The sequence below is a fragment of the Podarcis tiliguerta genome (assembly GCF_965153285.1).
Source record: "Podarcis tiliguerta genome assembly, chromosome: 2".
NCBI lineage: Eukaryota > Metazoa > Chordata > Lepidosauria > Squamata > Lacertidae > Podarcis > Podarcis tiliguerta.
In genome coordinates, this window is record NC_139535.1 from 118,255,977 (window position 1) to 118,277,241 (window position 21,265).

General features: G+C 41.7%; 2 long non-coding RNA genes across 2 annotated transcripts; both read right to left on the minus strand.

Annotated features, from left to right (window-relative positions):
• Positions 1 to 537: 537 nt before the first annotated feature.
• On the minus strand, positions 538 to 12,336 carry LOC310671932. Its single transcript, XR_014508284.1, has 3 exons — positions 11,937 to 12,336; positions 9,094 to 9,209; positions 538 to 2,716 (listed from the first exon to the last, which is right to left on the minus strand). It is a non-coding gene; the product is annotated as an uncharacterized lncRNA (long non-coding RNA).
• Positions 12,337 to 17,432: 5,096 nt separating this feature from the next.
• On the minus strand, positions 17,433 to 21,211 carry LOC310671941. The gene is made up of 2 exons (XR_014508299.1): positions 18,403 to 21,211; positions 17,433 to 17,575 (listed from the first exon to the last, which is right to left on the minus strand). It is a non-coding gene; the product is annotated as an uncharacterized lncRNA (long non-coding RNA).
• Between the last annotated feature and the right edge of the window lie 54 nt (positions 21,212 to 21,265).

The window sequence follows — 21,265 nt, forward strand, 5'->3', positions numbered from 1 at the left end:
AGTCCAGTCGCGGACGACTCTGGGGTTGCAGCACTCATCTTGCTTTACTGGCCAAGAGAGCCAACATTTGTCCGGGTCTCTATTTTTAAGGAAATGACTGGATTTTTCAAAATAGAGCAAGGCTCTTCCATGCCCAGACAGCTGTTACCATCCATGCACTCCTTATATATTTGCATTCATCTTTTTATAAATCCACTGAAACAGTACAACATTTTGACATCAGAACTTTCTGGAAAGCACTCCCATCCCATATCAAGACAAACATCTAGGTTTCTGCATTGGGTCATATCAGGTTTTCTGCGTATTGAGCAATAGATGACTTGCCCATGGAGAAGGAATCTTGGATTGCTAGAAACAGCATTCAAGCCTGGAGCTGTAGCCATGATTGATTAGAACGGCAGATACTAATTTGCAAGATTGAAAAGATATATGATGCGTGGGATTTAGCATTATTAACACATGTACTAGAAAAGAGATATTGAAGGATGTGCAGCAGCCAAATTCATTGATTTTTTTTGTTAATAATTGGAACATGAATGAATGAATTTACTTTATTACGGTCACAGATCAGCATAAGCAAAACATCTAAATAAATAGCATAACAGTATCTCTAAGCAGATAATTATTAAATTAATTGGGAGCAAGAACCAAACGTAGATTAAAACACATACATATGCTTGATTAAGCATAGATAATGGATGAATAAAAACCAATAAGGAAAATTTAAAGGAGATCAGTTAAAAAAGAACAGCTGTATGGGGTGGGGCTTCAGAAGTGTGGATCTAACAATTTGGGCCTTCTATTTAGGACTGATTTGTAGCATAGACCATCCTTCAACAAATATCTATCATGGCAGCACAAAATCTGGCGACTAAATATGTGACTTCTGGGCTTTTGCCCTGTAATAGGGAGATGTAGTGTTGTTCTGAACGCCCAGGGAACTTATATAGGATGGGCTGGATAAACCAGCTCGAATATCTATGTAATACCGACAGAGAAGAAGGGCACACTCTGTTGTTTCCTGCTGCCCAGAGCCACATGGTCATTTCCTCTCCTTGTATGGTATCTTCCTATAGCCGTCTTCCCGAATTGCTGAAGGGAGGGTCTGACAACGTGAAAGCCCTTCGTTGTTTTGGTATTTCAAAATTAGCTATGTATGGCATTTGGAAAGTCGAGTATCTTCTAGTTTCACTAATTAAATTTTGGGGGGACCTGGCTAGGTCTGCCTGTCATTCTATGTCTACCACACACTGTTTAATAATGTTTTCTTTGCTTGTTCATTCCGCATGCTAAGTAAGAACTGTGGATTGAATCCTTGTTGTTATTATATTATCCACTGCTCGTATCCATATCAATTGGAAATCGTCTTTGATAGTCAAGGAAGCAAGGCTGCTCGGAAAGGAGGCTAGTCTCAGCCAATAATTAAGAGTGGCGAGCCGAACTCTGGCCTCGATTCTTATGAATCCAGTTTTGAGGTGTATTGTAGCATTGGAGACATATTTAGGTACTTGAAGAACAGATCTTATAAGGGACGCGGGTGGCACTGTGGTCTAAACCACAGAGCCTAGGGCTTGCCAATCAGAAGGTTGGCGGTTTGAATCCCCACGACAAGGTGAGCTCCCGTTGCTTGGTCCCTGCTCCTGCCAACCTAGCAGTTCGAAAGCACGTCAAAGTGCAAGTAGATAAATAGGTAAACGGCGTTTCCATGCGCTGCTCTGGTTTGCCAGAAGCGGCTTAGTCATGCTAGCCACATGACCTGGAAGCTCCCTGGGCCAGTAAAGTGAGATGAGCGCCGCAACCCCAAAGTCGTCCATGACTGGTCTTAACGGTCAGAGGTCCTTTTACCTTTAGGACAGGTCTTAATAGTTTGAATTGCACCAATTCTAATGGAGCGCAGTTGGCGAAGGTGCCTAATTGGGCACCATATAACAGTTGTGCAATCGATATGGCCTCAAGCAATTTGAGGCTGCTGGTATGTAGTGTCCACCTTTGGACCTGAGGTACCTAAGGATAGCGTTAGCACTTCTCTGAGCATTCCCTGCAATGTAGTCGTCATGGGTTTTTCTACTTCCCGAAGAGTAAAGGGCTATAGCCAAGTATTTAAAGCAGGTAACCTGCTCAATCTTATGACTGTCAATGTACCATACACGTAATTTAGGTCTCTTGGCAAAGACCATGATTTGGGTTTTCTGATAGTTGAGGTTCAGTTGGCTCTCTTCACAGTATGCAGCTAGTGTTTTCATGGCTCTTTTAAGGCCTATCCATGTTCTAGAGAGGAATGCAGCAGCATCTGTATATAGAAGCACCGAATTATGATTTCCTGCTAGTTTTGGAGGGTGGAAATTTATACTGCGAAGATAAGGAATCATATCATTTATATAACAATTGAACAAGGATGGAGTCAGTATGCATCCTTGTTTGACTCCTTTCTCGGTTTCTGTTACATTGGTTAAGTGGCCCTGAGAAGTACAACACACTTTTAATGAGGTCCCTTCATGTAACCTGCATATTAGGTATAGAAAGCATCTATCTATTGTGGAGGTCTCCAGTTTTTCCCATAACTTTGTTCTGGAGATAGAGTCAAAGGCTGCTCTGAAGTCAATGAAGGCCACATAGAGAGAAGCAATATTGCTAGATGAGTACTTATCTATTAGATGTTGAAGAACTAATCCTTGGTCGATGGTCGAACAGCCTTCTCAAAATCCCGCTTGCTCATCTGCAAGGAGGAACATAAATTTTCAAGACAGAGCCCAACCCTATATATTAGCATACATGATTTTATATAATCTTACATTTAGCTCATAAACGTAAAAGTAATGGAAGCATACATAAATATACCTAATAACTGATAATGCTGTTTGTTATATGTGTATGAAATTAGGTTTTATACATACCATTTTAAAAAATATCTTATTTCCTGCAAGTAAAAAACTTGCAGATTTGAAAATAAGGCAAAGTCAACGTTTGCCTTCAAAAAATGTAGAGGGAATGGATCAATAACTTTTGGCAGAGGACAGGAGTCAGGAGACACAGGAGGGGAGCCAGAAACAGAAGCAGCACAGAACAGACACATACGGTAGCTCTAAAGTGTGTCATTGTAGGGGGTGAAATTTAATTTTTGAAAATTTCTTCAGTCAGGGTCTTAGAAATATGTTTTTGGGTGTGAGAAATTCAAATCTACTATTTTTATTACAGGACAACGTTTAGCTTGGTAAATCTATGGAAAACCACATAATTTTAATTTTACCTTCTGAAAATGTCAGATAATCATAATACTATTTTTTAAAAATAGTTTCTCTACGTAAAACATATCCTACTAAGATCCTACTAAGAATACATTGCCTTGTAATCATAAAACAACATTAGACAATCATTACATCAGTTAATAAGAAATTGAAACAACAAGTTTCATCAAGTATTGTTTTGATTCGTTATTGGACAACAGCCAGTGATTTGCTTCTTGTACTCTGAAGTAGCCCTCACGTTTCTCATGTGTCTACACCCAGCCCTCTGCCTGTGTGACTTTTCGCACATCTCGCTATAGACTGAGCAGGGCAGGGCAGCTGTGGAACTTGCATGGGCTCATCAGTGAACTTCTTTACTTCCATTGTAGTATGCTTACATGTCAAAGGAACTGGGTGCCAACTTCAATAAAATATTGCTGGGGGGGAGGGGAGGTAAGCCCGCCCCACATAACTGATCACATGACAAAGCACACACACACCATTTGAATGGCAATGCCCATTAATGGGGGGGGGAGGCCCATCAAATATTTTATTGGGGGAGGGCGAAGATCCTTGGCCCCAGGAGCTGACATAGGAGGTTCACATCAGACCAGACCACATCAGCTAAAACAAGATATGGCATAGGCCTTCCACCCAAGAGTGTTTTATTTTGATGTTAAATCAACAGGGTAGTAGACACAAATGCTGAATTACACTCTCAGTCTTAAATGGTTGAGGGTTTTGCCTTTGCCATGCTTTGAAATCAGTGAACAGATCCTCTATGACACAGTCACTCAGTGAAGTAAGAAGTTCTCCAACTGAGAATCTGGTGAATGAAGGTTCAGTTTCAAGTTCTGCATCAGTGTCTTGCATCTTGCCAATGCTACCTGTCCACTTGCTGTTAGACAGGGGTGTAATCTACACATATATTTTTTTAAAAAATGCTGTTAAGATCCTTTTTTTAAAAAAGGTTTTGAAAAATATATTGAATTTACCATAGCTCACCATCGCCATCTAGTGTCACATTTGCATATTGCACTTTACAACACATTTGAAACATTTATTTGCAGCAGGTCATGCCCTTCTTCTTCATGAAAGCTACAGTATTACAATATTAGCAATAACTGGTTTTTCAGCGTTTTTTGGAATAAAGTGGTAGAGATATCTTCCACCTATCTTACTTCACAAGAATGATGCTATTCTGTGATGATACTGGGAAACTGGTGATCTGAATTGCCAACTTTCAGCATAATTTTAGTTGGATCTTCAAGGCCATCAAAGTAGACATTGACTACGTCACCCTTCTGACAAAGATCACCAAATGTTCTACAGGTGGTATTTAACACCAGTCAAATTAGCAAAAATGTATAAACTGAAATCCAACCTTTGTTGGAAATGCAGCAAGGAAGCTGGAACAACAATGCATATGTGGTGGAGCTGCACTCTGATTAAGTACTTCTGGGGAGAAATACATGAGGAGTTGAAAAAAATGCTTAAAATCCCATTAATGAAAAAACCAGAGGCCTACCTACTGGGCTTATTAGGAAAAGAAATACTGAAATAATAATAAAAAGAATTTTCTTATATGTGACCACCACAGCTAGGATAGTAATAGCATCTAAATAGAAACCTAAAGAACTACCTGCCAAGGAGGAATGGATTCTCAAATTAAATGAATATTTAAAATTGGCTAAATGAACAGCATCCATTACTGCTCTAAAAAACACTAATATGCATATACGAAGAATGTAAATGCATCAAAACAAATAATTTATCAATGACATATATATGTATATAGAAAAAGTAAAAACAATCAGAATGCAATGATAAGGGTAAAATTGATTCTAGCGAAGACGAGTAGCGGTGGAGGGAAGTTAAATAGGGTGGTGGGTTTATCTTATTTTGTTTATGGTGGGGGTTTTTTGGATATTGCATAATGACTTAATGTATAATGATTTAATGCTTCTTTTCTGTTATGTATTATTTCTCCTTTTCTTTTAAACTGTATGACGGAAAATCTAATTTTTTAAAAAAAATAATCATCAAATTCCTGATCCAGGGATTTTATGGCTTTTTCTTCAACCCTCTTGACTTCATTGTGAGCCATGTCTCTTGTCTTCTTCAGTGACCAAGCCAGCATCCCTGAAGGCAGCAGTGGTGCCAGGCAACACTATGTCTTTCTAATGTGTTGTAGTTGTATTTTTATTAGAAGTGGAATGCATACTTTGTTTTTCTAATACCAGTTCATAACTTCCATCAGGTCCATCTTAGGCATCAGCTATTTGTTATTCATTTTCGCCAGCAGAGAAATTATTTCATTGAAGCATTCTGCTTACTTCTCTACTTATATTCAGCAAGCCTTGTCTGCTTGGTGTTTCTGCTTCTTGATTTATCTGTTATACTCAGCCATATATAATATAACTGCAAGTACTTGGCAATCATTTGTCATGATTTTTATGCAACTTAACACACATTTTCACAATTTTTATAAATAAGTTTAAAATTAATGAAATTTCCACAAAACGTAAAATGTCAATATTTTTATGCATTTATTTATCAAGCAAAACTAAATTATACTAGTAAAACCAAAATATCTTTTGAATTCCTGTCATGCTACATTTTTTTAACACCCTTTATTTTTGGAATTCAAAAGTTTAAAAATTCAGCATACTGTAACACAGCAGTATATTCTCCAGGACCCTAGTGAATGGAATACACCTAATTCATAACTCAAATGAACCTTTGGTATTGGGTGCCCAAGAAGCATTGGATCATTTACAGTAGGAATTTCTATGCCAGATATTGGAAAAAATAGAGGTTATATAATGGTGTGGTAACCAGCAGTAGAAGAAAGGCAGAGAAGGAGAATGTGGTTAGTAAATCATGCAGCTTCAGTGAATTAGACTGAAGTAAGGTAAAGGATAAAGGGACCCCTCACCATGAGGTCCAGTTGTGGCCGACTCTGGGGTTGCGGCGCTCATCTTGCTTTACTGGCCGAGGGAGCCGGCGTACAGCTTCCGGGTCATGTGGCCAGCATGACCAAGCCTCTTCTGGCGAACCAGAGCAGCGCACAGAAACACCGTTTACCTTCCCACCTGAGCAGTACCTATTTATCACTGAAGTAATCACTTGCAAATACTGGCTAGATTCCCTTGTGTGGTTTAAACTAGCACATGCATTAACTAGAAGTTCGGAAAAAGGAAATGTACTTGCTTATCACCAACAAATATGTCTCTGGTGAAGTGTAACAAGTCTTCTGGACTGCCGCTTCTTAATTCCAGAGCAATTGTGAAAGGGGCACCCCAGTAGGTATATCAAGCACAAACATTATTCTGCACACAAAGGAAGTAGCACCCCCAACTTAGGTTAAAGGACAGGGTAACTCATACCAATTCTTGCTGTCCCAGACAGCTGCTGCATGCAGTTAGGGGAACTTTTGGTCTACTCCAGGGACCCCAGAAACTCCGGTGCCATTTGTAAACCGGTGCCACACAGGCAATAGCAGCCTTAAGTGGGGTGTGGCTGGCTGTGTGCAAATTGTGTTCTGATAAGTTGCACTTCAACATTATTTTTTGTTAGCTTCCTGCAAGTTTGTACATGCATATGTTGCTCAGGGGATGGGTTTTGTGGCCAAACATTCTTCATATGCTCTTATGCAAGGAAAGTCTACTCATTCTCCTAGATTTAAAGGTAAAAGCTCAGAAACCAGCTGCACATTGATGTAAGAAGTAAAGGCAAAGGTAAAGGGACCCCTGACCATTAGGTCCAGTCGTGGCCGACTCTGGGGTTGCGGCGCTCATCTCGCTCTACTCACTCTATCTCGCCGAGGGAGCCGGCGTACAGCTTCCGGGTCATGTGGCCAGCAGGACTAAGCCGCTTCTGGCGAACCAGAGCAGCGCACGGAAACGCCGTTTACCTTCCCGCCAGATATTGATATTCCTATTGATATATTTGCACTTTGACGTGCTTTTGCACTGTAAGCAGTAGTGTGTACATTAGTACGTGCTGATCCTTTAAAAAACATTTTAAAAATTTATCTGAACATTAACTTATGGAATACATTTTTAAATGCACACCCATCACAAAGTACAAACATAGAGCTTTTTTTTTGTCTGTGTGTGTGTGTGCGCGTGTGTGCGCGCACACACACACACACACACACTCACACACAGGCTCAGGGCAGCTATCAACCAATAATAAAAACGAGTTAAATGAATACAACTTAAAAACAATAATAAAATACAACATTAAAACATTAAAACAATTAAAATGCAGCCTCATCACAGGGGGAGAAAGGAAAAAGAAAGTCAAATTGACTCCAAGCCAAAGGCCTTGTGGAGATTAGTCCGGCCTAGTTCTAAAATATATATAATCCCCGCTCTCAGGTTTACCTTTCTTAACATGGCATATTTCATTTAGGGTAACAAAGCTCAGGGAGTTGTCATGAGATAATTTCAGGTATCCGCATAATCACTATGCCATGCTGTTCATGGTGCATACAACTAAATATATCACTTACAGTGGTACCTCGGGTTAAGTACTTAATTTGTTCCGGAGGTCCGTTCTTAACCTGAAACTGTTCTTAACCTGAAACACCACTTTAGCTAAGGGGGTCTCCTGCTGCCGGCGCGCCGCCGGAGCACGATTTCTGTTCTCATCCTGAAGCAAAGTTCTTAACCTGAAGCACTATTTCTGGGTTAGCGGAATCTTTAACCTGAAGCGTATGTAACCTGAGGTACCACTGTATTTACATAAATGCCATTGTTAGAAACAACTAGGGCTGCAGGCATCTCCAGGTGACTACAACATGACATCTGCAACTCTTTTCTTTGGTTAGGCAATGTTGTAATTATTATTAATATTATTATTATTTATTTATACCTGGCCCATCTGGCTGGTTTTCCCAGCCACTCTGGGCGGCTCCCAACAAAGATAAAAAATACAATAAAACATCAGACATTAAAAACTTCCCTAAACAGGGCTGCCTTCAGATGTCTTCTAAATGTCAGGTAGTTGTTCTTCTCTTTGACATCTGATGGGAGGGCGTTCCACAGGGCGGGCGCCACCACCGAGAAGGCCCTCTGCCTGGTTTCCTGTAACTTGTCTTCTTGCAGTGAGGGAACCACCAGAAGGCCCTTGGCACTGGATCTCAGTGCTGTACATGGTGGTGTGTTACTAAGGGCTCATCCAGACTTCCTTTTGCATCACATTTCAATACAGTACATGTCCAAGCCCCACTTTTTTATTTGTCCCAGTGCTTTCACCATGGAACCCCATCCTTTAATGTTGAATCAGTGCAAACAGCATATGGCAAAAAAGCTGAATTGTCATTTTTTCCAATTCAGCTTTAAAGAGCAGGTTTTTCTGGAAATGGCAACAGGACCAAAGAAAAGCACTCGGAGACAGAGCTTTAAAGCACAGAACTGTGCCTAAAAAGTGTGGGGCAAAATATAAACATGGGTGAGCCCTATGTGGTGCTGCAAATATACAGCTTTGACAGCACTTACTGTACTGGAACGCTTATGATGCCCCTCCTCGCCAAAAAGGCATCTACCCTCGATACTTGGGGGCCTCTATTAAGTATGCCGTCTGTGAAGTGCATGTCTTGCGCATCACCATCTTCTTTTCCTCTACCTACTTGGGCCAGAATAGGGATATGATGGACCTTGCTTCAAGAGTGTACACACTTGCATTTGAGTACACAGTCAGAATTGTGGTGATGAGGTTTGTTAAGTGAATTTGTGCTGCAGCCAGTTATTTGTGTACATTCACCGTGACGCACCAGTTCTGTGCATCAGCAGATGAGGCATTTCATGGTGCAATTAATCACGTAGGCTTTTAGATGAGAAAGAAACTAGCATTCGCTCACCTGCCCCCTCCGCTTCTGCTTACTGATGTGGCTGAGTTTCTTCCGCCTCCTCAACTGTGTCTCCAAGCACTTCCCACCCAATGCCAACCTCCTCAGCTGATGCGTCAGATGAGGTTCTATGTGGGAGAAATATTTAAATTTAGTATGACCACATTTACAGAGAATTAAGAAAGCATACTACGTCACTGATGACGAGTGGGAAGTTGTATCCCTAAGATGACAGATTGCATGAATGAGTCCACATGTTCATGCTCATAAATAATAGCAGAACAATAAAAATCCAGCTTTGTGCTACATTCATGATGTGATTTCTGAGATATATTGAAAAAACAGAGAAGCTGTTAACTTTTTTCCTCTAGTGCCATGCTGCTAAATATTGGAGCATATATTGATAGTGAGGTTCAGAAACAAGCTTTCATATAGAAGCCATGTCAAATATATTGATGGGCATCTATAAAAGTTGCTGTCTCCACAGTAACTCGGAGCTGCTCATCCATCAGAAATATGAAACATATTCATCCTTAAAAGTTCAGTTTTCTGTGCCTTAAGGAAGGTTAATGGGAGGGCTTCAGCGGTGACTGTTTCCTAATGTTCTTCAGTTGATTGTGGAGTGAGAATATTCACTTTCGTGCTGGCCACTGATCAGGTCAGCAGGGACTCCTCCCTCCCTCCCTCCCTCCCTCCCTCCCTTCCAGCACAGGCTGCAGAGTCCCTTGAAGTACCACAGACAGTTCCTCCACATAACAGATAGCAAAGCAGGGCCAGTGCTATCAACTAGGCAGCCATCTAGGGCACAGACCTCTGAGGGGTACAGTGCTGATCTTTGAGGGGCACAGTTTTATACAGATTGTTTTTGTTATATCTTATAAATTTCTGATAATATTTCACTTTTGAAGTATTTTATCATTATTGAAGTAATTCATACATAAGATATATAACAAATCTTATGTATGAATTACTTCAATAATATAATATTTTATATATATTAGACCAACTGTAGAGTGGAGGTTATCATATTACACACACACACACACACACACAATGCACTTAATTTTAAATTTCACAGTCACAATCTTATTTAGAAAATGCATTCATTTTCTACTGAGTTATGGTTGTGGTACCGGAGCTCAGTGCCATAAGCAGAACACAGGAAAAGCTAAGGAGCAAGCAAAGCAAGAGGGGTTCTTCCTGAAATACCTTTGTACACACAGCACACTGAAGAACAAGAACAGGGTTGAAACTAGCACCAAGGGATGTGGTGCTCCTACTACAAAGAATATAAGCTCCAGGATAGAAGTTTCACAAACACAGAGAGGAAAAAGAGGTGGTCAGGAAAAGTGAGAGAAGGTGGTATTGTGTCTGACTTAAATTACAGTAACCCTTCTAACTGGACTATTGCAGTGATAATTTGCAGCAGCATGGATCACAGCAGGTTGTATCACATGATTTCTTCAAAGACTCGGGTAACTGAGTGTTTTCTCCTCTACATTATAAGAGAAGACCAGTAAGTGGTGAAAAATGTGCCATCAGTTATTCAACCTCAAAAGAGGTGGGTTTTTATTTTTGCTGTTGGAAGGTTAAAGCACCTGCTGTAGCTGTAAACACCCATACCAGACCCTTCAAACATCCCTATTTTCCAGGGACAGTCCCAGATTTAAAGAAGCCATCCTAGTTTCTGATTTGATCCCAGAATGTCCTGCTTTTCCTTAGGAAGTCCCTGTTGTCATCAGAGAAATGTTGGAGGGTATGGCAATCCTGCCTAGGGAAGTTTTTTAATGTTTAATGCTCTGTTATGTTTTTTTTTAATGTTGGAAGCAGCCCAGGTTCGCTGGGTCAACCCAGTAAAATGTGTGGGGTATAAATAGTAAAACTATCACTATGGCATGGGGCGTCCCTATTTTCATCAGAGAAATCTTGGAGGGTATGGGATGACAACCAAGTTGCCCCTGAGCCAAGGAGATACGTAACTATACAACCTTTAGAAGTCATCTGTGTATAGGGAAATTTTTTAATGTTTAATGTTTTGTTAGGTTTTTATACATGTTGGAAGCAGCCCAGAGTGACTGGGGTAACCCAGTCAGATAGGCAGGGTATAAATAACGTTGATGTTGTTGAATAGGATGTCCCTATTTTCATTTGAGAAATGTTGGAGGGTATGCAGTTGGGGACATACATGTTTTGTTGCATCAGAAGAACAATACGGATGACAAATCTTGGAACACTTGATTGTTTTGGCCAGAGTTTTTGGCGTGCAAAACTTGGCATTCCATAGCACAATGGAAGATGTTGTACAGTGCTAGCAATTGACTTTTTCTGACGTTTGTAGAATATCTAGCAAGCGAGCTGCTACAAAATGGTTAAGATTTAAATTCAGCTACAAGCCAATTGCAAGTCGCCTAGAATTACCATATGGGCTGCAGGTGAGATGAACACACTCAACTTTTGATCTATGCTTCTGAGAAATAATACTAGGATTGGAATACTTCACCCGCAAGCAGTGTCCAGGTGGAAATTGGCTAAATATCCAGACATATGGCAGCCCATGTTGGCAGTGCCATTTTTGCCAATTTTCTTCAGAAAAAGCTCAAAAATGTCCAATTTCCTTGTGATTTTGCCAAAAAAGCTCAACTAGTTTGCCAAAAGTTTCACTTTCACTTTTTGAAATATGGCAACCCAAAATAATACCAAACTCTGAGATAGGACAAGTTAGAAAAAGGAGAAAGAAACAACAATTTGAGTATGAGGTTGAAGAGGCACCACAAGATCCAAAGTAAGATTCAAAGATCTTGATTGATTGTTGCATGCACTCTTAACACCTTGAGGTAATTTGGGTCAAAACTCACCCCAGGTCGCCAATCCCATGCCTTCTGAAATCTCCACATCTCAAGAAAGAGAGCATCTGGGATTAGGAGAGAGTGCTGAAATGAACGCATGGAGTAAGCATTCCTTTCTCCTGAGCATTTGCGTGAGTTCTGGCTGAAGCATTCAGCATTCAAACAGGGCTTCTTTTGATATGGTTTGATCACCTGACTTTCTGTTACTTCTGGCTTTGTCAAGGTTCCCAGAAAGTCTTATCAGTAATTTGTTTACTTCAGTCAGCGCTCAGGGAAGGCAAATTTATTTTTTGTTCATAACTATGGGAAACTGGGTTAGAAGTACACTCCAGAAAGGTGTGGAAATAAATTTTTGGTAACAAACACATTTAAAACAGGACCTCTCCTGAATTTCACTGGCTATTGCTCATTAAACTCATTAAACTTGGGTGCCTGTGTGGTGTAGTGGTTAAGAGCGGTAGTCTCGTAATCTGGGGAACCAGGTTCGCATCTCCACTCCTCCACATGCAGCTGCTGGGAGACCTTGGGCTAGTCACACTTCTCTGAAGTCTCTCGGCCCCACTCACCTCACGGAGGGTTTGTTGTGGGGGAGGAACAGAAAGGAGATTGTTAGCCACTTTGAGACTCCTTAAAGGGAGTGAAAAAGCAGGGTATCAAATCCAAACTCTTCTTCTCTTCTTCTACCTATTGTTCAGTCCCTTGTTGAAGTAAGAGTAGCGAAAATGCAGAAAAGCAGCTTAAATCATATATATGTGTGACACCCTTCTTTGGATATTAAACCAATGTCCAGACTTTAACATTCAAAAATTTTACTCACAGAAACTTATAGATGAATTAAAACATAATATTTTCAGTCAGCTTTGTCCCTTGAATCTTGTCTTTGTTTCAAGATTTTTTTAATTGCATATTTAGAACTGTTTTATAAAACTTTGTAAGCTGTCTTGGGAGCCAGCATTGGTATGTGGGAGTGGCTCTGAGGCTATGTACACACCAGATTGCTAATGCACACAGACCTAGTTTTTCCATGTGTGCCGTTGAAAAGAGTGCCTTCAATTAAATGCTGTTCCTCATCCACATTAGTGGGTGGGGCTTGATGGGATGTAATGTGTGTTGTTGTCCCCTCACCTAAGTCAAGAATTCCACACTCTCTCTGACTCCCAGAAACATGAGATCCATTGTGGGCTGGGCATGAACACAGGTATCTGTTTACTGCGTGTGCAGACAAATTATGCCCCTCAGAAGGACTTTCGTGCACCCAAACCCTGTCTTTTTTGCTAACTCTTCCCCATCACTTTTTCCTTGTCTGCTCTTGAACATACAGGTTTTGGATTTTTAGACCTATGTTTCTTCTTCTTCTTCTTCTTCTTCTTCTTCTTCTTCTTCTTCTTCTTCTGTAAAGAAAAACCTGCCTGATTTATATTTTAGACAGGGGGGAAAGACCTTTCAGAAATAAATAGAATAATTAAAAAATAAATGCACAAGGTTTGGGCAGAAGATCTGGTGTATTTGGGCAGAAGATCTGGTGTATTCCTTTGCTACTCCTTTATCTCATCCTCACCCAAACTTCATAGTTTCAGCTCTGTCACTGCAGCTGCACAGCAGATGGAGATCTCTGACTACAGAACTTGATGATCAGCAATGCCCACTTCACACCGCCACTCATTGTGCAGCAGTATGTGTGGATGCCTGTGTTCCCAAGCTTAGCAACAAAACACTGAATGAGGAATTCAGGAAGGTGGCCTTTGTGGATGTGCCCTTGAGTCGTTCCCTCTCCTGACCAGAATTCATTGCCTGGGACCGGCAGCCCTGCATGTTATGAACTATGAATCTTATGCAAAATTATTACCTGCACCAGCTGCCCTTCCAGTTTCAGTGGGGATGGTAAACAAATATGTGGGAAAAAAATGGCATGTGCAGCTAAATGAAGAGGTGGTATCTGCAGCAGAATCAGGTGTAAAATGTGCATCAGACCCATGTTATTGAAAACCCACAGTGACAGGCACAGTGAGGGCTTGTTTTTCTTTCTCTAGATTTTGCAATGAGAATGTGAGTTTGCAGTTTTCGCATTGCAGGGCTCTTCTCGCTCCCCTGCCCCTGCTACTTTCTCTTGCTCCACACTCACACTTCATCCCCCTCCATTCCTGCACATCCCCACACAAAGCCACAATGAGCTTGAGCAATCACCTCAAGTGCTATTCTTCCATTTTTCATTTAACATTAGGGGTTTCCTGGAAACTGCGCTGAAGGGAGAGGATTACTGGAAACCGGAAACCTCGCCTAGGCAATGTTAGTGACTTCCAAGCAGGACACATGCCAACTGAATAGTGTTAACACAAAACTAAAATCAGCACAGAAGAATATACATTTGATCTACAGATGCAGAAAACATCAAAAGAATGAAAGTGGTTAAAAAACAATCGTTGGTGACTGCTAACATCTGTCATCTCGCAACTATAATAGGAAGGATAGCCAGATACCACACAATTCTCAGCTCCACTTCTACAGCCATGGGAGCGCAGTGAATTCTATCCGCAACTCACACTCTAGCTGATGGAAATAATAATAATAATGTCATAAAACAGTATAATTTCCATTTTCTTTAGAGTCTATGACCTACCTAAACCAAAAAGGCCTGTGTCTGCCCACCTTTTACAGTACAGAACTAGCAGGTTTAGGTAGTGAATAATCGTTCTGGAACACTGAAAAGGATAATCTCTTAGAATCTCTGGTGGCCATTGTATGCATGAAATGAGAATCGGCTAAGCATGGCAATTGTGATTGATCTTGAATTGTTTTGTAGACAGATAAAAGAGGATATTGGAAAACATGTAACGAATAGGAAAATTAGCAGGGGCGTAGCAAGGGGTGGTGAATAGAAATCACGTGTCATCTGGAAGTGTATAAAAAGCATTGCTTTCGATATGGTTCTTTGCAGCCTCCTCCTTATTTTTGAGACTGCTTTATGTGTATCGTGCAGACTGAGCCTGCGTGCCTTATGCCTCTGGGTCATCTGCTTTCCTCAGGGAAAATCACTTTTTAGCACTCAGTCAGAGCACAGCAATCCCCCCCCCCCCCAGAGCAACATTTGCTCCCATTTAGCCCCAAAGTTAGCGGGACGCGGGTGGCGCTGTGGATAAAACCTCAGAGCCTAGGACTTGCCAATCGTCAGGTCGGCAGTTCGAATCCCTGCGGCGGGGTGCGCTCCCGTCGCTCGGTCCCAGCGCCTGCCAACTTAGCAGTTCGAAAGCACCCCCGGGTGCAAGTAGATAAATAGGGACAGCTTACTAGCGGGAAGGTAAACGGCGTTCCGTGTGCTGCGCTGGCTCACCAGATGTAGCTTGTCACGCTGGCCATGTGACCCGGAAGTGTCTGCGGACAGTGCTGGCTCCCGGCCTGTAGAGTAAGATGAGCGCACAACCCTAGAGTCTGTCAAGACTGGCCCGTATGGGCAGGGGTACCTTTACCTTTACCTTTTAGCACCAAAGTTCGAGTTTCCCCCGGGAAAGGAGCAGGACAGGGGAGACTGCATGGACCCAGACCTATGTTTTCTAGGCACAGGACAAGGGGACGTGTGGACGAGTTCTGTGGCCAGTGGCGGACCATGATGGGATCTCACATTTCATCAGCGCTCTGTGTGATGCCAAAATTTGGTGCCCCTGTCTCTTGCCTTCCAGTCTACCTCACAGTTGCGGAGCCTCTGTGGCGCCTCCAAGGTTCTGCACCCAGGGCAACCAAACCGGTTGCGCTTCCCTAAATCTGCCTCTGCTCCAGCTCTGTGATGCTCTGAAGTGTAGGAGGTCTGAGTTGCGTCTTCCCTCTTCCAGCTCTGTTTGTTTGGCTCAAACCTAATTTTCCCAGTGTGCACTTGAATCACTCCCACAAAATACCGACAGTCTCCTGTCCAGATAGGTGTGGTACCATAGCTCATCATCCCAGCCTGTGTAGCCAATGGCCAGTAAAGATGGGAGTTGTAGTCTAGCCTTATGAGAAGACCCACCCCTGATCGTTAACATCCTAAGAGGCAGTCCTTGCATTGCACAGCCTGAGGGTATAGGTGTGAGGCACTGAGGATTACAGAGATGTCTATAGGGTGCATTCTACTGCTTGCCAGCAACTGTGCAACTGTTCAAAAAACAGATTGAACAAAAAGTGATGAACTCAGGGACCTTAATTGTCCTTAATTGTCAGCTCCAGCAATCCCAGACAGCAGTTGTTGAGCAAGAAGAAAAGCTTTTATAGCCCATGTTGCATCACGCAGGGATCATGATCATCCATACTTTGCATTCATTCATTAATTTGCTGGTTACATGTAAACACATATATAGAATCCTGACAGGCATTTTGAATACGTTTTGAGGGCGGGTGATTTGGAGAAGGATGGTGGCATACTCGCCAACATTTCTCTGATGAAAATAGGGACGTCCCATTCCATAATGGTAATTTTACTATTTATACCCCACACATCTTACTGGGTTGCCCCAACCACTCTGGGCAGCTTCCAACATATATAAAAACAAAATAAAACATTAAAAAACTGACAGATTAATGTTTTTACTTTGTTTTTGTTTTTTACATTGTACTTTAGACTCCCCTTATCTTCTCTATGAGATGAGGAAGGGAGTGTTTTGTTCTATTAAAATTGTGTTAATAACACCTGCCAGGAACGATGCCTCAGGAAGACTTTGGGCATCACATGGCTGATGTGCTGTCCCAAGCCCACATTCTCAGCTTGTTCGCACTCCTGTCTCAGGGATGTCTACACTGGCTTGGTCACACCCACAGAATGGAAAATGACAGGATTCACAAGGATGTACTCTGCATGGAGCTGGTTTCAGGCACCAGGTCTGTTGGCAGATCAATTTTGTATATCAAAGGTGTCCGCAAACATGACATGAAGGCTGGCAACATGAACCCCATGCGGGAATCCCTTGCAGACAACTGCAGCACCTGGAGACAATGAGGTCTTGTATCCACTGCAATGACCAGAGGAGGAAAGACAGCTGGGAGGAGTGCAAACAGAAAAAACACCATGGTATACATGCATCAGCTCAGCTGGACACCTCCATCTGCCCCAGCTGTAACAAAACATGTCTCTCCTGTATTGGTCTCTACAGCCACAACAGGCACTATAACTCTCAGATAGTTTGACTTTACCCTTGAAGGCCTCCCGAGACAGATAGATAACAGTCAGTTCATAACATCTGGAAGGTACCACATTGGCTACTCCAGTTTAATGACTGGCAAAACATCCATATAATTTTGTTAGCCCTTATATATTCAGATTATGTTGAGTGTGGCAAAGAGATATCAATTTTATTTTGATATCTCTTTTACACTCAGCCCATGTTAAAAAGAGCAATTATAAACTAACATTTTTCCTCTAAATTTTTAAATTCAAATACAGACTGAAACAATATTTAATGTACTAGTTTCAACAAGAATATTGGGTGCACAAAGTTGGAGATGAAAGATAATTGTTTCAAAGTACTGATTAATGAATACAAGTTGGCATACAAGTTGATTTATTGAAACTAACAACTTGCCTGAGGTTTAGAATGGTAAATTTAAGATGGTTCCTCAATTTCTTGTACAATGTTGTGGGTTTAAGGAATGTTTAGCAGTTACACAAGTGTTCTCTGGTCCATAATCTGAAGAAAAACAGGAAATATATATATATATTTCTTTCATTTGTTTGAGTGCAGTTGCCGTATTTGATCTTGTTGACTTTGGAGGTGGTTATTTTTCAACATGTATATTGTGTTTCTGTTTTTTTCTTGATTCTTATCATTTACATTAATAAATTATATTTTAAAAGGCAACTTTGAGTCTGCCTTGGTGCGCAGCTTCAGCCCCACGGCATGCCCAGTCAAAAGGCTCAGGGAGCAAACAAGAGAAAGTACTTCTGTCTCGGATCTGGAAAGTCACTGTCACTCAGAGTTGGACTGGATCAGGGATAGGGATGGGGTAGAAATTTGATTCAAGCTTACCTAATTAACAGTTTGCAAAAGCATTCGCAAATCAAATCCAATCATCCTCCAAAATTTGTACTTCTCGAATTTTGTAAGACACTTCTCTACTGGCACTTATCACCTGTAGCAGCATGTTTGGCCAACACTGGAAACTTTGGCGTTTACCATGAAAGGGGGGGTTAGACAAAATATGGGACATGACTCTGCCTGAGTGTTTGGTGCATCAGTCTCATGAAATCAAGATACACTATGTCCACAGCATTTCCGTGATCCACAAAGTTTGTAATTCCATCAAAAAAAGAAATCAGAGTGGTCTGGCATGACTTATTTTTGAAGCTGTCATATTCTGAGTCAGCCCACTTCATGTAATCCAGTATTGCTACTTATTCTGTCCCATGGCTGCTCTCCAGGATTCGGGGCACCTCCCACAAGCAAAGCTTTTGACCTAGGCTCTCATCCCTCCCCAATATTGTTAAAAAAACAATAATAAATCATGTAATTCTCACTTGGTTTGTGAAGCCCAGATGGGGGGGGGGGTATGCCTGCTTGGGGTGGGCTGTGCCATTCGTAGATATTCTGTGCCTCTTCTCTGAATGTTCAGCTTTATATTTTAAAAAAGCCAGTCCCTAATGCCTGAAAAGATAAAGGAGGTTAGGTATGTGAAGGCCGTATTCTACCCAAATTCTGAGAAAATTATAGTAACCCAACACCTACTTACCTCTTTTCTGGCCAACGGCTGCAAATACATTGCCATAAGACACATTCATAGACACTTATTTTTTAAGTAGTCTATTGTATGCTATATAGTATTTAATACAAATAAATAAGAATATGAGGTGAGCCTCCTGGATCAGGCTAGTGGCTCATCTAGTCCAGCATCCTCTTCTCACAGTGGCCAATCTGCAGTTGCCAGCATCTGGTATTCAGAGGCACACTGCCTCTGATATTGGAGGGAGAACACAGCCATTGACAGCCTTATCCTCCATGAATTTGTCTGATTCTCCTGTGGCAGTGAGTTCCATAGATTAACTCTGCACTGAAGAAGTACTTTGTTTTATCTATGCTAAATCTTTCAACATTCAGCTTCTTTTAGATACAGTATCCAGAATAGCACAGAAGGGTCTCTATTTAAATGTTGGCTGTTTTGCATCAAGTTTTCACCACCCATCCCTGCCTCACTCCTTCCCACTGTACACATAAGCCTCCTTAAATACAAAATTGGGGGGCCCAAATGATAGCATGGAAGCGAGTAAATATCTTATGAATTTGAAACCGGATGAGTAGTTGTGAAATACGACAAGAAATTTCTCTCTGCTTAGTGCAACTTCAAGGCAACATTGTGGTGTAGGTTATTGGGCGATGTTGCAGTTTTTGCAGGTTTGCTTGGGGTTTTTTGGTTTATATAACAATGTTTTTTCTTTATAAATGGAGGCCTCAACTCCCCCCCCCCCCAAAAGACTTTTAACAATGTTTTCAGGGAAGTTCTGTGCTTCATTAATTACTGGGGTTTTGTGCTTTTTTAAAATACACAAAGTTTATAACAGTCAAAATTTGCAATAATAAAAAACAATTACACTTCATTGTACACAATTACAGTGGTACCTCTGGTTACGAACTTAATTCGTTCCGGAGGTCCGTTCTTAACCTGAGGTACCACTTTAGCTAATGGGGCCTCCCGCTGCCGCCACACCGCCACGGCACAATTTCTGTTCTCATCCTGAGGTAAAGTTCTTAACCCGAGGTACTACTTCTGGGTTAGCCGAGTCTGTAACCCAAGGTGTTTGTAACTCAAGGTACCACTCTAATTAGCAGCAACAAAAAAGAAAAGAAAAAAGGAGGCAATTTAAACAAAAGTAAAACCATCCATTAAAGGGCTGTTAGAATAATGGTTAAATGGACCCTCATTGCCACATTGATCTCCCTTGGAACGCCCTCCCATCAGATGTCAAGGCAATAAGCAACTATCTTATTTTTAAAAGAGATCTGAAGGCAGCCCTGTTTAGGGAAGTTTTTGATGTTTAATGCTGTATTATGTTTTAATATTCGTTTGGGAGCGGCCCAGAGTGGCTGGGAAGCCCAGCCAGATGGGTGGGGTACAAATAAATAATAATAATTAGGAGCAGGAATTCCTCAGTTGTGATGCTACCATTAAAAAGTACAGTCCCTGCTACCTGCGTGTCTAGGGCAGGGGGGCTCAAACTACGGTCCGTGTGCCAGATCTGGCCCGCCAGGGTCCTGAACCAGACCCACCCGGCAATTGCATTCCCCCCCCCCTTTCCTTTTCCCAAGGGGAGGCTTTAAGTGAACACTTGGAGAGCACAAAATGGGAAGCGGCGAAAAGGAGCAACAATTCTGTCCCCAGCATTCCAGAAGGTTCCTTGGCATTCCGAAAGGCTTTTGAAATGTTGTAATGAGATTGTTCTCGGTGTGTTTCCCCCCCTGGGCTCCTCTGGCAGGAAGGGGCTAGCAGGGCTGGCCTCTCATGAGGCAAGGTGAGGTGACCTCCTCAGGTGGCAGGATCCACAGGGGCAGCAGATCCCGATGTAGATCTTTATTAGCCCCTTGTTCCTCATGCAGATCTTCACGTGCCCCATCTTTGCTACGTTAAAAGCAGTGTAATCATTAATAAATTTATTATACTAGCCAAAGGTCATGACAAATCCATGCTATCAGTTTAAAATAAACTTAAACAGCTGCAAATACAAACAGTGACCATATACTGTGAGATAACTGATAACAGGGATACCATCAGGGCTACTCTGAGTTTCAGTTTAGACCTCTGAATCCCCCTTACAATGTGCGGCCATTTTACCCAGCTCCTTCTTCCAAACCCATCCAGAGCCAAAAGGCCCCTTTGGGTGTCATGAAGGCGTTGCTCTTACTCAACGCAGCCTCCCAGCCCTTTCCCTCAGGGAGAACCGGCTTTCATGTACAAACAGGGACTTTAGACTAAAGCGCCACTTTGGATCTGCATATAAAGGACAAGTCATCATATAATAATAATAATAATAATAATAATAATAATAATAATTTATTATTTATACCCCGCCCATCTGGCTGAGTTTCCCCAGTCACTCTGGCGGCTCCCAATCAAGTGTTAAAAACAATACAGCGTTAAATATTAAAAACTTCCCTGAACAGGGAAGAAATATTTTTAATAGAAATATTTTCCATCTGTTAACACTCATTCCTAACTTTAGCCATCATCTTTTGCCACGAGGGTCTGGAGGCGACTTTAAGGAGCGCAGCAGAAAATGCAAAAGCCCCACGCGCAATAAACTTCAGCCCGACCCCGGGGCGCGGGGTTTCTCCCGGCGCGCCAGCCAAAGGGATTTGGGAAGCGCTCGCCTGGCGGGCTTCCGGACATTT